The sequence below is a fragment of the Leptinotarsa decemlineata genome, unplaced genomic scaffold (assembly GCF_025532065.1).
Source record: "Leptinotarsa decemlineata unplaced genomic scaffold, Ldec_3_MD MMD2_P_RNA_scaffold_12, whole genome shotgun sequence".
In the NCBI taxonomy this organism is placed as follows: domain Eukaryota; kingdom Metazoa; phylum Arthropoda; class Insecta; order Coleoptera; family Chrysomelidae; genus Leptinotarsa; species Leptinotarsa decemlineata.
In genome coordinates, this window is record NW_027412526.1 from 213,843 (window position 1) to 230,447 (window position 16,605).

The 16,605-nt window shown below is 35.0% G+C and overlaps 2 protein-coding genes and 1 long non-coding RNA gene across 9 annotated transcripts in view; 2 read left to right on the plus strand and 1 right to left on the minus strand.

The window, feature by feature from the left end:
* LOC111516209 (MICOS complex subunit Mic60) overlaps window positions 1-16,605 on the plus strand; it is a 162,617-nt gene that overhangs the window by 84,524 nt on the left and 61,488 nt on the right. The window lies entirely within an intron of this gene.
* LOC141480679 (uncharacterized) lies at window positions 341-4,797 on the minus strand. Its single transcript, XR_012464492.1, has 2 exons — window positions 1,569-4,797; window positions 341-1,509 (listed from the first exon to the last, which is right to left on the minus strand). It is a non-coding gene; the product is annotated as an uncharacterized lncRNA (long non-coding RNA).
* The window catches only part of LOC111510551 (uncharacterized), a 68,824-nt gene continuing 61,423 nt past the window's right edge, over window positions 9,205-16,605 (plus strand). For all 7 annotated transcript variants that reach the window (XM_074171050.1, XM_074171042.1, XM_074171054.1 and 4 more), the window contains exons 1-2: window positions 9,205-9,938; window positions 10,001-10,092. The gene's annotated coding sequence lies outside the window, so the exon portion shown is untranslated. The remainder of the gene's footprint in view (window positions 9,939-10,000; window positions 10,093-16,605) is intronic.

The following is a 16,605-nucleotide window of genomic DNA, read 5'->3' on the forward strand; positions in this document are numbered from 1 at the left end:
GTGTAGGATATATGCTTTTATGCCTACGTAGATGAATTCATTCTCTCGACCTACTGTAAGCTGGCGATATAGCTATAAAGGGGTGTTGGTGAGGAAACTTTTTTGCAGTTTGAGTCGAACTGCAGTTCATCGAGCAATACATGAAGTATCAATTCGAATAGTTGAAGTGATGGGTGCAGAATGTATAGTATTCCCTCAGAATATTCGGGAAAGGAATGTATTGAAAATGGCTTTCATGGAGAAATGGAGAGGACAATTTGCTGTAGAAGGAATGAGGGTTAGAGATAGAATTGTCTAGCAGTATTACCTGTTGTAATTTGTAGGAAATCGAACTGTAAACTCTACTGAACCAGGTTTTAATCATGAATATACAAACGATACATTTTATATGTATTAACAATGACATTAAAACTCATTCAATCAACAACGATTTCCAAGGAATCATAAAAACAAGATCAATCGAAATGAAGTGAACGTGGATTACTTCAACACTCCCACTCTTTGTTCACTTCGAAGACGTTACCCACAGACCTTGTCGATTTGTTGAAAATTTTTCTCGTGGTAAGGGTTTGGTTAAAATATCTGCCAACTGGTTTTCTGATTGGGTGTAAACAACAGTGATATTTTTTTCGTTTGTGATGATCATTATAGCTCATCAAGTTTATAGCACTTCTATTATCAACAAAAAGTTCCGTTGGATTTGAAACGTCAACATCAATTTCTTTAAGCAACCTTCTCAACCATATTATTTCTCGTGCGGCATCCCAAGCTGCAATATATTCAGATTCTGTCGTGGATGTTGCAACACTTTTGTCGTTGAGATGTCCATGTAACTGGACAACCTGATAATAAAGTAACATAGCCAGTTGTTGAATATCTAGTATCAATGTCTCCTGCAAAATCTGCATCTGAATACGCTTTTAAATATTCGTTGCTCCCACCATTGTATAGAATTCCATAACTTTTAGTACCCTTTAGGTATCTGAAAATACGTTTCACTGCTTCCCAGTGCTGCTTTTCTGGATTTTCCAAATACCTGCTAACTCTGCTCACTGAGAATGATACATCTGGACGAGTGACAACCGCTAAAAACATGAGACGTCCTATAGCTTCTCTGTACGGAATATTTTTCATATATTCTTTTTCTTCCTCATTTTGGGGGCTTTGAGCTGCATTCAGAATAACATTCATTGTGGAAGTCCATTTTGTGTCTCTTATGTGGTGGTTCCACATCATCTCTCTGGGGCATAGTCTTTGATGTTGAAGGTGTCTTCGATGTTGACGGTTCATCAAGACTATTTTCGCAGGACTCTGGTTCAAGGGATACAGGTACACCACCACATTCTGGATTATTTAATCCCACGAAGTTTTCCCCTAATAAATCTCCAATATTTTCAGTTCTAGTTCACTTGGTGGTTTCACATCATCAAGTCCACCCCCAGTGCGAGATAATGAAGCTCTCATTGCAGCACCTTTTTTTTTTAATGAATATTCAAGATCTGACCAAGACTAAAAACGAAAGCTCTAATAAGTTATAAAAAATCCAAGTATTTGGGACTTTGGTTTACCTTCTGCCATTTTTCAGTAGATTTTGCTACATATTATGCGCCAATTCATCCCAATGTTTTTTATACGGATCCTTTCCTCGAGGACCAACAAATTTCCCTGTATCCAGGATATAGTGCTTCTCCATGGCCTCTAACATAATTTGCCAATGGGCCTCTCTTACTTTGAACGACATTTTTTAAAATTCGTTTGTAAAATTTGTTTCCAAGTAAAGAGAAAATTAGCAGTAATGCTATTCCATCAAAATAATGATAATGATCGTTGTTATCGTCTTTACTCATCAATCTTCACTTGAATTAGAATAAAGTCTCAGTGTTATGAAGAAATTCTGACCGAACTCAGAATTTAGACCAAAAATGAAAAGGAAAGCAGAAATCATTGTGAATGATGTACACAAAATGGATTTCGTGAGTGTTTTTTCCAAATAGCACTAAAACCATTCTTGTTCTGCAAGCCACCTTGAGGGAGACACACACATATAAGCTTAGTTATTAAGATAGGGATAAATAACTTATCAGAGACTAGATTTTTGATGCTTGATCTATTATCTCAACAAAGATTTATGTTCTTCAAACCTGCCCAAAAGGGGAAGAATATTACTGTAGGATATATGCTTTTATGCCTATGTAGATGAATTCATTCTCTCAACCTACTGTAAGCTGGCGATATAGCTATATCTAAGGTAAAGTATTACTTCCAAACAGCGACGTCTCAAGTATTGAAGAGACATCCTCCTTTCTTCCTTGGGGAGTCTGGGTTCATTAAAGTCCCCTTAGAATTGAAACATTTGTGCTATAATAGGTGTAATATAATTAATATCTTATGAACATTTTGGTATTGTTTACAAATCTTCTCACATTTGACACTTTGTGGCCTCAGGAGCTCAAGGCTTCCTGCCAGTATTGTAGGGAGTCCTATAATAACGGTTGATAAAATTTATAAACTGACAGATAAATCAAGGGATTTGTTAACAAATTTGCAATCAACTGAGAAAGGTGTAAATGTTAGGGAAAAGAATTATGAATATTTCAACTGGATTTGACTTTGATTCGATTGGTTACCGTTTAGGCCACCTAGGTGTGTTTACGAAATGATATGACATTCACTGGATTGTATTATCGTTCATTTCTGAAACAGATAGATAGTGAGTTAATAATGTTATTAAATTTCAAGATAAGTTTACTGTCTAAATATTAATTTGTTGATGGTGAAGTTTACGCATACGCCATCTAGTTTTTTCTAGCTGAACTTACTATAAAAAAGATCCAATAGAAATGTAGAAATTTTATGGCAATGCAATGTTTTCATGCCAGGATTATTTAGTTCACACCTTCACAAACAGATGGCAGGAAAGGTATTTAATTTCCTTTCATAACATTTCCTGAAGAAGTTATTTGAAATTTTTCGTTTTTTTTTGCAGTATTCGATAGGGCTAAGTTGGCTTTCGACCAGAAAGTTCTTAGGGTGTGTAAAATATACTTTTCGGTATTGAAGTCATCTACGTTTTTTTTGCACTTTTCCTACCTGTAATCAATTCAGTGTCGGTTTTTTTGAATCCCTGATTCTTCCCTGAGTCTTTAATTTTTTTGGAATAAAGAGTAGTTTTTACAGGAGAGATTGTTACGAAAAATTGAATAAAAACGCCCCATTTCTAAAGTGCGCAGGATTTTCATTTTTACACAGAAAAACGTAAACTTTGTTGGTCGGCTTTCGACGAATGAAAAGAAAAATGTATTTTCTGTAACTAACGAATGACGCGTAAAATATATGATCGTTTCATTTTTATCCAAACTCTTAGTTATTAGAAAAATAAATGCTTTCGTCGATTTGTTATTGTTGATCTCTAAGTTCTTAGTCTTAGTTTTAGGTTTATTCAGATATTAGGTATGTTACAAGTATACCAAACTAAAAATTAGTAATTTGGCGAAGTAATTAATAGTTTTCAAAATTTCGTCACTTGATAACAAAATGGGAGTATTTATGAATGCAAATTTCTTCTTGCCACACTAATTCGTAAAGAATTAATTTTCTGGGGCAGTGCTCGAAGCCTGGGTTTGTGAACCAATGATCGTGTGTTTCAAATCATTCTGTATTCGTCTCACCGTATTCTACCTTCTCGAATGATTTACGAATAACTTTATTCTCGCCAGAAGTAATCACATTTCTCGTTCGTTGAATAATACTTATACTATCTTTCTCTTCGGCGAGCAAAAAATATTCGTCATGCATCCTGTACACCGGTTCATCATCCTGAGATCTCTTAGCGAGACTTTTCGACTTCGGAAACGTGTTGAACACGTTCCCGTGGAATTGCGCACGCCAATAAATTTTCTGCGTGCACATTCGCGGTCGCGTCTCTCATTCAATAGAGAAGGAGAAGAAGAAGAAGAAGAGCCAGAGGTTGTGACCCCTGATATGTGGCACAAAACATCCAATTCCGCGGCACACCCACAAACGCGGTACTCGTATCGAGTATCTAACGTACGAGCCAAAGATTCGTTTCTAAACGGTAATTAAAAATATTCCCGACTTTCGTGAGGTTTCTTCGTATCGCTTGTTAAGAAAGATATAAAAATATCGAATTGAACAAAGACGATGAACTCCATTGGCACTTACAAGTGGATACTCAGATCCAGTTCAAATTAGTGCTTCGTTAATTAACTAGTGGTAATTAGACAAAGGTGTTTTTATTCATTTCATTAAAGTCTTTTATAAACATGAAAATTCACTTCGGTTTTCCCTTTTCAAGGCCCTCATCGTAGCTGCTGTGACCAATCTTGTACGTCATACACCTCTAAAAACAGTGACATTCGGCATACTTTGGGAAAAGGCCTCCTTGATTGATACACTCTGCTCTCTTTTTCAGCTCATAGCATTCGGTTTCGCACTTCCATTCACATTCTTGTTTACTCATAATATTCCAGCCCGCGAACACAGCAGCACTCAACGACAGAAGTACGAAAAGAACGAAGAAACTCTTCATTTTTCACTCTGTTATCACCCGTATTTTTGCGATAAACTGTTGTTGCGAAACGACGGTACTACGTTACAGGAGAAATCTTTACCTGAATTGAAAGCCAATCGCAAGAACTGCTTGTTTTATAAATTTTCATATGGGAATACCAGTGGCCTCGAAAACCGTAGCACCGAGTTGGTTTTCACGAATGACGACTTGATCAATAATTATGCTCGTGAGTAATGCCGGAGTGTGGGGGCCTAATGTTACACAATATTATGTTGTATTGATTGAAATTTGAAAGATTGAGAAACCAAAAAATAACAAGTCATTGCGAATACGAGGGAGGTCTGAAAAGTTTCCGAAAAGATAGCACCACTCGTAAATAAAAGCTTCGCAAATCAAAGATGAGTTGGATTCAGTGTACCATCATTTACTACAGTGAAATTTCGAGCAGCTGAATCCAAACGTGGTTGCAAGAGCTTAGTTCACCAAATGGTGCTAGACGACGGCCGAACTGAAGCGAGACATATAGCAGCGGTTATGAACATGCCAAAACAACGTGTTTGTTACATATCAAATCAACATTTAGGCATGAGGAAGCTGTCCGCTTTGGGTGCCGCAATAATGAATTCCTGGAAGCAGGAACAAATTATCTTTATCCTTCGCGTAAGTACAAATATATGTTTATCTTTTCATAGACTTAAACTATCAGAAAAACATCCATCATGCATATGCATTATTGTAGTTTCTCAAGTACGAAAGCCATACTAACACAGTCAGTGTTGCCGGGTCATTTTCGTGCTCAACAGCAGATTTGAAGTCAGAAGAAACAGTAGATTGATGCAAAAAACAGTATTATACAATATTAGATATATACTACATATATGGTAACTTTTATTATTCAAGTCATCTATTGAAATAAAAAAATCGATCGGAGATTATAATTATACCCTGAGGATGAGGATATTGACATTGTATAATCGTTCCATCCACTTTAACAAAATAACAATTAGTTATTTGGGTTATACTGGCACCTTCGCCATAATTACAAATGAATTAAAAATTCGCGAAGACTGAAGATCTTCCTTAAAATGTTCAACAGACAAGAACGAGGGCATTGGAGTGATACGCCCCAACGACAAATATTTATTAAACAAATGTGATTTTCTCACAACCAATCCCAGCTAATTAAAAATTACCGCATTGAATTGCCAACAAATACTAACAGGTTTATATTACCGGCACTCAATAGAGTTATAAATCTTCCTCGCGCAGTAACTTATTGATACTGGTCAGAATTTATGATAATCATAACTCATTAAGCAGATTGCCTTATAGAAAATTGTCTTTTGTTTCTCGGGTTCGCAGCTTTCTAGATAATGCAACCATCGAGGTATTCCTCCTAATAAAGTTTCATGACATTACCATAGGAAATTGCGGCTTTATTAGATTTCTCTATTCAGCCTTCATTTAGATTTATTCTGCTATAACTCATGCGACTAGTTGCGGGAGCAGCCACTAATTTCAGGTTTTCTTTTGAAAACAAGGAGGATTTTGTATGACGTGCCACTTTTATTGCTAGGTATTAGATTTCTAGTTATATGAATAGCTTTCTTCTTCATTCATAAAAATCAAGTAGAAGTGATGATAACATTTGTCGGTTTAGCCCTTCCAATTTCTTTCAAGTATCGTTCTGTTTTCCTCAATATAATAGTGACTTTGGTACAAGGTAAGACTACCTAAGTTTACGAACTTTCGAATGAATCAAAACCTACCCAATCGGCTAAGAGAATTCCCAAATTTTGATCGCCAGGCTAAATACTCGTATGTCATGCCAAAAAGTAGAACAGAATAAATACTACTAGTTCAAAAAACGGTCTGGAAATGAGCAGTCTTTTATCTTACGTAACAATATCTTCACTGTTAAACATTTCTATAGCCATTTTACAAAGAAACCTCTGGAATTTTTAACGCATATTATTTGTATATAAGATGATTTTCAATTTCAAGATGCTGTATTGTAAATTTATAAAACATTTGTTGCTTTTTTTGTAAACATTTGAAGGGCGTTTGTTTTCTATTATTACAATTTCTATTATTATTTGTAGATCCCAAATTTACTACGCATTCAATTCAACATAGTTCTGAAAAATTACAAAACACTAGTTTAATTTTCAGTGAATACATATTGAAAGTGTCTTCTTTAATATCACAATAAGAACTTTGTAATTTTGTTATGCAAATTCAGCAGACAAATTTGTAATTTCAAAATGCTGCATTGCGAATTTACTACACAAATTAATTCAACTTTATGATTAAGAACATTACGAATCATCTGTTGCAACTTTAGCAAACATCTATCAGAAGTTCGTTTTGTAGTATTATTTATGTCAATTTGGAAACGTTAAAAAAATATTGAAAAAGTTTAATGATTCTGATATTCTGCATTATTAATACTTAACAGTAACAGTTCATTTTACTGGAGCTGATAACAATTACCATATATTAGTTGGAATAAATATGTTTTGAACTGTTGTGACCATTTTATTTTAAACATTGAAATGGATATAGTTATCCTCCATCTCTGTCTAGGCCTCACTTTTCATAGACCATTATATCTTCTGCTCAGACTATGAAATATAAGGAGTCTATGAATTTTAAGAAGAAGAAAAATACTGTTGACATTCAAGTGTATTCTTAACCCTGAAATAGATTAACGTAAATAATAAACATTGGATTTATATTGATCTCGTTAGAACGTTGGGAAATCAGAGAAATTACATGATTTATTAAATGATTATTGCTGCGAACTTCTCAGTGGAATCCCAGAGCTGATAACAATCACCACATATTAGTTGAAATAAATATATTTTGAACAGTTGTTAGACTAGGTATACATATGAAATTTGTGATTTTCCTAAAAAAGTTTTCTCAATCCTTCAGTGAATGATACATTATATTATACTGCAGGTTATGTATGGTAGTGCTATAATTGAATACCCTTAACAACTTGGGAATATTATATTGAAAGAGACACACAAAAAATGTTTCCGTGATATTTCCATTAGTTTTCGATAAAGTGTTATAAATACACACCACCATGTATCAAACTGCACGGAGTCATATCAATAAAAACCCGCACGGAGAGATGAGCAGTGTTTGTTCTCGCTGCTATCTCTCCATGGCATCAGTCTGGAGCATCAGTGAAATATGATTGTGGCGAATTGTTCCACATGTGGCGATATTTGTGCATGCCTCTTGTGTGTAGGGGCGGACAGATGTAGTGGTTTACATGGTCAAGACACCTGCAGCTACGCCCAGAACGTATCATCCTGAATATATTTTTTGTGTGAAGGGAAATTCTTCAGAGGAGTCGGATGAGTCGAAGGCTTTGTTTATAATTGTTCAGTTTTCATTAGAATGTCGAATGCCAGATAAAAATCTATGAACCCATTCACTAGATAATGTATCGATAATACCTATTGAAAATACAAAATATATAGGTCACTTCAAAACGACCGAGAACTGGAAGAAAAATCAAAAAATAAAATAACAACCTAATATCCTGACACACATTAATGTCCACAGCAAACTTCTTCACAGCTTGAGGTTTTGGGCTTATGTTTAGTCCTTCTTCATCGATCCCTTTTTTGTTATGAAATTTAGGCCCTGCTGTATCTGATATATCATTGTATTTGTCCTGGACAATGATGACTAGGTGAAGAAAATACTTTCTTGCACCTTAAAAAAAGCAATGTAATCAATTTGAATAATTGCCGAATGGACTTGGAAGCAATTCATTGTATATTTTTTCTTGGTTCCATAACAGCGGTTTAAATAGTCTGCATAAACAATTTCGGGTCATCTCACAAATCAGAGTGAAGTTTTTTCTGGCAGTAATGGAAAATTTGTATGCTAATTCCCTTGGATAGCCTTCATCTAACAGGTATTAGAGCGGAATGCATCATTTAATTCAGAATTTTATTTTGAATTTTTATGTGGTCTGAAATGGTCTGGTATTAATAATGGGATGGGAGTCATTAGACAGACCAATAATTTTCATTTCCAACGTAGGTTGGAGAGATCTATTTAGTATCGCTGAGAATATATGTGAGATGATAATGAATTAGTCTAATTTTCTCGCAATTATTTGTTGTTTTTCTAGCACAATATTTACACTTATGTTATAACGCATAAGATATTAATTTGAATTGTATAACATGGAGGACAATTATTCAATCGATAAGGATTAATATTGTATCCGTCTGAATATATTTCCAATTACTTCATTATATGTCATATTATTTTAAACATTGAAATGGATATAGTAAGTTATCCTCCATCTCTGTCTAGGCCTCACTTTTCATAGACCATTATATCTTCTGCTCAGACTATGAAATATAGGAATCTATGAATTTCAAGAAGAAGAAGAATACTATTGACATTCAAGTATAGTCTCAACCCTGAAATAGAATAACGTAAATAATAAACATTGAATTTATATTGATGTCGTTAGAACGTTGGCAAATCAGAGAAATTACATGAAATGGTTATTCTAATTTATCCTCCATCTTTGTCTAGGCCTCACTTTTCATAGACAATTATATCTTCTGCCCAGACTATGCAATATAAGGTCTCTATGAATTTTAAGAAGAAGAAGAATACCATTGACATTCAAGTATAGTCTTAACCCTGAAATATAATAACGTAAATAATAAACATTGAATTCAAATTGATGTTGTTAGAACGTTGGCAAATCAGAGAAATTACATGATTTATCAAATGAATAACGCTGCAAACTCCTCAGTGGAATCCCAGATCTGTGGAAATGAAAATTTAAGTATTTGGTATATTACAATCAGTGGACTAAAATGAATGAAACGGCGATTATTCCTGTTCAGATTATTATAAGAACCATATGAAATCAGCTATGGTAAAGAAACATGTTACAAAACCTTTCACAAAACATTCTCAGTAGGAGAACGCGAGATCTAATATGCATGTTAACAAACCATCTCAAGTTTGTCATCACAGCAAATCATAGATAACATTCCACAAAAGATTCATGAGGAATAAAAAACAGTGAACCGTCTGTAAGTTCGCTAACTTGAACCCTACAACAAAGTGATTTTTTTACATTCATGCTACTAAATGATAGGCCAGATGTATACCGACAAGTCAGGATGGAAATCTCCGTATCAACAAAGTCCAAAGAATCATTACTCGAAACAGTTTCATAGGCCAGCCATATATCATCATATTGTATATATTGTTAATATATCAACAAGTCAGTAGTGAAAGCTTTAGATCGAACACACTCAGCAGTCTAACAACTATTAACAACCATCTATTTACTAAGAAAAATGTAGACTTCTCAATATACTACAAGCAAGAAAATTTATATTTTTTTTAGGTGAGTTTTCAAATAGTAAATGAAGGTAATTAAGATTTAACTCAAGACTATTTCTTTTACAGAAATCTAAACACTAAGAATTCAGAACCAGTGAGACTGCCAACATTTTTCCTGAATGATCTGAACAAGTGTGTGTGGCCAAAATGCAAGCAAGGTAAGTGTTTGTTTTGTAAATACATAAAGAGTGATGTTACTGTCATGATTATGGAAAGTTCCATCCGCTATATTGATTTGAGTTTTATATTGTGAAGGGCAATTATTTAATTGATAAGAATCAATATTGTATCCATCTAAATATATTTCCAATTGCCACATTATATGTGACCATATTATTATAAACATTAAAGTGGGTATCGTAAGTTATCTCCAGTTATCACTATTTTTTTGTAGACTTCTAAAAGAAGAACAATATGTATTGAATTGCTTTGAAGTATATCAAAGATAATTGAGATCTATTCGGTAGCTTCTGAGTTGATCCTCTTTATACAAAGAGAAACATACACAGTGGGGAACATTACTTTATAATATGTTTTGATGGAAAACAGCCCTAACTCTGATAAATTGGACGTGCTTCTTTGTTATTGGCCCAACCTGAATTATGCAGGGTTTGCCTTTGAAAAGTAATCGCAAAGCATACCAGAAAAATAGTTTTCATACAAATCCAGAAACACTTTTGTTTGTGAGGTATGTATAAACATTTAATTTGAAAACCATTGTGAAACCTTCAGCCCTCTAAGTGGCAGTGTCATCCCTTACTTTTTAATGGGGATGCAAATTGAATGAAAAGGCCTTCATATTTCTATCCATTTTTCATTTGCTTTTAAAAATCGGTCCACTTAAAAACATAAAAACATGAACTTTAAACGGATTTCACTCAAATACCTCTATAATCCAATACCTTGATAATCCAGTATACATACATTACAGCAACATACAATAATTCAGGTTATCTTCAAACCGCTGAATCACTGCTTCTCGCAGGTCTTTCAATAAGTCAGGTGAAGTGCGAGACACTATTTTTTTTTCATGTTCCCATAAAAAATCTGAGGGACTAAGTCGGGTGACTGAGGAGTTCATTCAATTGCACCTCTTCGTCCTATTCAGCAATTTTGAAATCTGTTATTCGAATGAACACATATGAAGGAGCCCTGTTTGAATTCCACACAAATCACGCCATTCATTTCAATCAATAGGAATGCAGCGACGCCCACCACTAATGGAATGAATCACTTTCCAATAATGTAGTATCATCCATTGTAAGAGCAACCGGAGAAATGCATCTGTTTCCTATTGCCACTGATAGTCACAAGGCATGAGAATCTGACCCAGCCAATAAACCGGAAAAACCAGGAAAATATTATAGTTTTGACATATACAAAGCAGCTGTTTTAACTCATGCGTCGTTTCGTTGAAAAATTTGTGGAAGACACCCCTGATTGGAAGATTGAGAGTTTAGCAATGGTGTTAGGCCTGATTCATGAACACTCTTGAAGTGAATTTCATTAGTTCAGACTTCCATTGTCTAATATGATAAAAATGATTTTAAGTCCCTGCAAGAATCAATAAAATTGAAATGAATAGCTGAAAAAAACAATTATATAAAGCAAAGAACCCTAAAATGTGATTACAATAAAATAAAAATAAGCAAAGAATTAAAAATTGTACAATTAAAACGAAATAAAAATTAGAAGATTTCAAGCCAAGTTACTTCACGACGTTTTGTTTGTTAGTATCCCCAATCGTCGTCGGGTGATGACATTCCGCCGTAAGATGACTATTTATAGGTCTTTCGAGTGCTTTCACCTATCCCGTCTTCACTGTTTCAGCGGGAGATGACCATTTGGTGGGAGTTGAACGTTCTTAGCTTGATTATAGCTTTCTAAGTGTTCCGTATTTCTACGCTAGTTTGGCTGAATGCACCGTTAGACAACATATATGCTGCTTCTTTGAACTTCCTCTCAAACCAGTGTTCTTTCCCAAGACCTTCCTTCGTATTACAGAGCCTGAAAGCGCGGTCCACTAGAGTCTTGGTGATTCCTCTTTTGTTAGATTGATAGTGGTTTGTTTCGTGGTTCAGATACTGTCCCGTGTGAGAGAGTTTTCGGTATACAGATGTTTCCCACTTAGTGTCGGTCCTCTTCACCAATACGTGTAAGAATGGCTATTGCCAAGGCGATGGAAGGTCTTACGGCTGTTGATGTGCTCGAGAAGGGTGTCTAGTTCTGTATTCCCATGGTTCCATACTACGGAGGTGTCGTCAACGTATCTCAATCAGACTCGCGGCTTCTTCATATCATATTACATTAGACAATGGAAGTCCGAACTAGTGAAATTCACTATGAAACATTGTCTACCACTTTCAAACAATCACCTTCAAAGTGTTTTTGTATTTTTCCCAGCTCTGTGGAACATTTCCAAGGGCTCACTCTGTATATTTATATGTTGTACAAGTGAAATGAATGAAACAATAAAAGGTTGTGTAGGAAAAAACGGTGAAGCCAGGTTTCTGTAAACATTAGAAATATTCAACTGCTAGAAATGTTCGAGATATCTGACATAACTCGACATAACCTTTAATTTCCCGCTCAACAAGGACATACATCATCCTAATGGCACTATTTAGGAACGTTTACACAAACTAAGTCGAAGAATGTCGCCGGAGATACCATCTCCATAGATCACTATAATTTGATTTAATATAATGTGGTACCTGTAGACACATAAAATATTTTTATTCGGAATCCTCATCTGCCCTACCTGCCAGTCTCGTTCTTCTGGGTTCTCTCTTAATTATTTGTTAGCGTTCATCAGATATAGGAGAGTTTATCGAGGTGGTGCGAGAATATGACAACCACCATTAAAACTAAAACTTAATGATAGCATATTTATCGTTATGCCGTTTGTGCTTCAGAGAGACTAAAATAAAGGGGCCGTTATGACTAGTTGTATATGGTTATTCCTAATTGAATTATATGGTGTGGACGATTATAAGAGATGTTTGTGATATATATAAAATTCAAACGGTCGACTTATTGTCTCTGCTTCGGATTTACATCGGGACTGAGATGGTATCTCGGCCGTGAAACCAGATAGTTATTGATATGCGGAGAGAATCGAAGAGATCCTCGTATGTTTTTAGTTTTAGTGGGTACAAAGTTGCTAGGTGCGCGAAGAAATTGTTGAAGAGAACCTAGGTAGGCAGGAAAAAACTAGTTTGAAGTTGTTGTTGTTGGAATTTGAGTAACACTTGGGTGCGATATTTTCATAAACAGTTTACAAATCCGCAGTTCAATACTGAACTAAATTCTACATAATTCTCTCTAAATATATTGATGATTTGACTGCAACTACCTACAACAAAAGGTTGATAATTTCAACCATTCCAGGATCAAATACATTTGATGAAAACTATCTCGATTCTTGTACCAAAAGTACTTAAAACCTTCATTATGCTCTTTGAAGTTTTTAAAATCGTATGAGCTATATTCTACGGTTCCCCAAACAGACCCCAAATTTTTAATTGAATTACCAGTTACATTACTAGAAAACATATTTAATACGAAGGAAGTACCAGGCCTGATCTAGAGATGGCGGTAGTTGTTTGAAAAATATTTCTGTATTAGACAGTAGACGATCTATAAAGCATATATTTCAAGTTTGAAGACGCTGCGTTGTTTGGTGTGTGTTTGACAGCCATCAGTAGCGAACTTTTTCGGTGAATTTGTGAAAATGGAGAAAACTGGTCATTGTTATGTAGTACAATAATTTTATTTGAAAGGCCTCAGCCCATCCAATATGAAAGCTGAATTGGGTTCTACTCTGGGTGAGTCTGCTCTCTTCGTTTAAAACAGTGAAATATTGGGTAGCAGAGTTTAAACGAGGCCGTACGAGCTGCCGAGACGAGCGTCGCAGTGGTCGACCAAACGAGTCTAGAAACGGCGAAGAAAATCTATAAAGCGGTACTGAACGATCGTCGACTAAAAGTGCGCGAGCTAGTAGACTTAGTAGGCATTTCAAAACGTGTGGTATAGTCGAAGTAAACGATAATCTGCTCGTTTAAACTTTGGCGGGACTCTCAAAGGCCAAAAAAACCAATACATAGAAATGAACCGGCTGCGAACTAGTCCACGTATTGGCGGTTCGTATTGGATAATTTTTAATAACCGAGTTTTATGATTGGCTGAAGAGTCATAAAATTAAATTTGAAGTCATGTTACGGTGAGGAATAGAAATCGGGAATGCTGGGATGGTTATCGTCGTCGTGTTCAGTTCAGGAACTGATCGCGAATTGAGTGTTGAAATTCGATATTGGTGCAGTTATAATTACTTGAAATTTTTGTTATCTGTTTAAAATGTGGCGTCCTTGGACAAGTACTGATAGTAATAACGAGTGTGATAGCAACGCAGACTTTTTCCAGTGTAGTGATTCCAATAGCGATGGTGAACAGTGCGAAAAATAGATATCAGTGAATAAGAATATATAGGAATCTTTATCTCAAGTTTGGTTTCGAGGGAACAAACTATTACAAGGAACATCAGATTTGACCGAAATGCTTTCTCAACTGTACGAAAAATAGTCAAAAACAAACGTTATGAACGCAAGACGTGATGTGATGCAGGATTACCAAAACCTTTGGATGTTCATCTGATAAAATCATTAAAAAAAACAATATACGACTGTTACAAAAGCAATGAGATTCCTACAACTGAAATCATAGGGAAGAAATTGAATACATACGGCCATAACGTGAGCTGCTGTGACAAAACTCTTCAGAATTAGATGAATAAAGGGTAGACTGATGGTAATAGAGTTGATTAAAAAAGAAGTATTTAATATTACCGAAGAAAACTGGCAGAAAAGGATTAAAAAAGTAATTTTATTTGAAAAAGACTATATGGAGATTGGAAACTCCACATTAATGGTGGAAATAAATTCATTATTAATTATGACGACAGTGATACTGAAACAGATAATATGGAAGATAAATTATCATAAGTTTTCGAAGAAAGTTGGTGAAGTGTTTTTGAAGCGATCGATTGTATATGTGAGTAAGTAGTATTTTCAATTATCACCTTGTTACTTGAATCCCAACTTACCCATTCACCTATACGAACGAAATATTTATTATATATATTGTGAATCTTGCTCCGAAGAAGGCGACAACAGTTTCATCTGCAGATGAGGTCATGACATCGGTTTTTTGGGATGCACATGTTATAATTTTCATTGACTTATTTGAAAAAGTTAAAACTATCAACGGCGAGTATTATGCGAACTTATTGCAACGTTTAAGTGAAAAAATCAAGCAAAAACGACCGCGGTTGGCTAAGAAAATGGTGTTGTTTCATCAAGACAAAGCACCAGCTCACAAATCCTTCATTGCAATGACTAAAATTAACAAATTAAAGTTTGAATTGCTACCTCATGCACTCTATTGGCCAGATTTAGCCCCCTCGGATTATTTTATGTTCCCAAACTTGAAAAAATTGTTCAGTGGTCATAGATTTTCCAACGATGAAGAAGTGATGTCAGCAGTCAATGACTATTTTGAAGTGCAAGACAGTTATTATCAAATATAAAAAGTGTATAGAGCTGCAAGGAGATTATGATAAAAAATAAATACATTTTTTCCAAACTTTTCATGTTTTTTTGTTGGGCTGGGTATTCTGGGACTACCCTCTGGAAAATTATTCAAATTCCACCTAGTCATTCAGTAAATGATCTGAATTATTGAATCTATTAATTTTCAAACATTCCAAATGGCTGAGTTTCAAACCTTCCTCTTTATATTTCATAGTCGCCAATGAACTCGTGCCCATCTGTCAAAAGACGGTTTGAAATTGTTGAATTGGTATCCTTATTGAAAAAACTGCGTCTATGATCTTCAATTCTTCTCGACGAAGTTCTCCCAATTTGACCAATATTAAATTTGAGACAAAAGCCATACATCTATCCGATGTTTAAGTTTCGTCTTCATTAATCTCAATGAAATTGATCCATTTGTCAGTTCAAAATGGAAAAAAATATAACTAGATGATATGTCTCGAGAATTCGAAGTAACAGAAAATGCTACGCGTCTGGTAAACGGAGTTTATAGTCATGAAGGGCACTTCAAAAATGTTTTTCGTAAGGAAATAGTGGTATACTCATATTAATCTCCTTTAGATATATTTTAAACTCTACTATTACTATTATAATATTTACTACTTCGCTTGTTTCTGTCTAGTGTCATTCTCCACATTCAAGATGAGACCGGCTACTGATGTTTCCAATCAGAATTACTATGGACAGAGCCGTATTTGACTGATTTGCAATAATAAATTGGCGCCTTCGCCAAAATTTCTAAAATCCTGATATTGTCTATCAGAGCTCCCACATTATTTCTTTCGTTATTCAGCAATGTTATTATGTTAATTTCTGAACAGTTTTTTGATAATGGCCCAGAAGCAAGCACTTTGGAAAACCGTATATAATGAATGGCACCAGGAAGCTGAATGAACCTTTTTATAAACCAGCTGCAAACGATTACTGTGGTCTGGAGGAATATGTGTGTGTTGTGCAGCGAAGCTTCGGCATCATAACATCAATACGATACGTCAGTAAAACCATTAGGACAGTTTATGCAATGAATATAAAAGTTCGATTAAATTTCGATGTCACGCGATT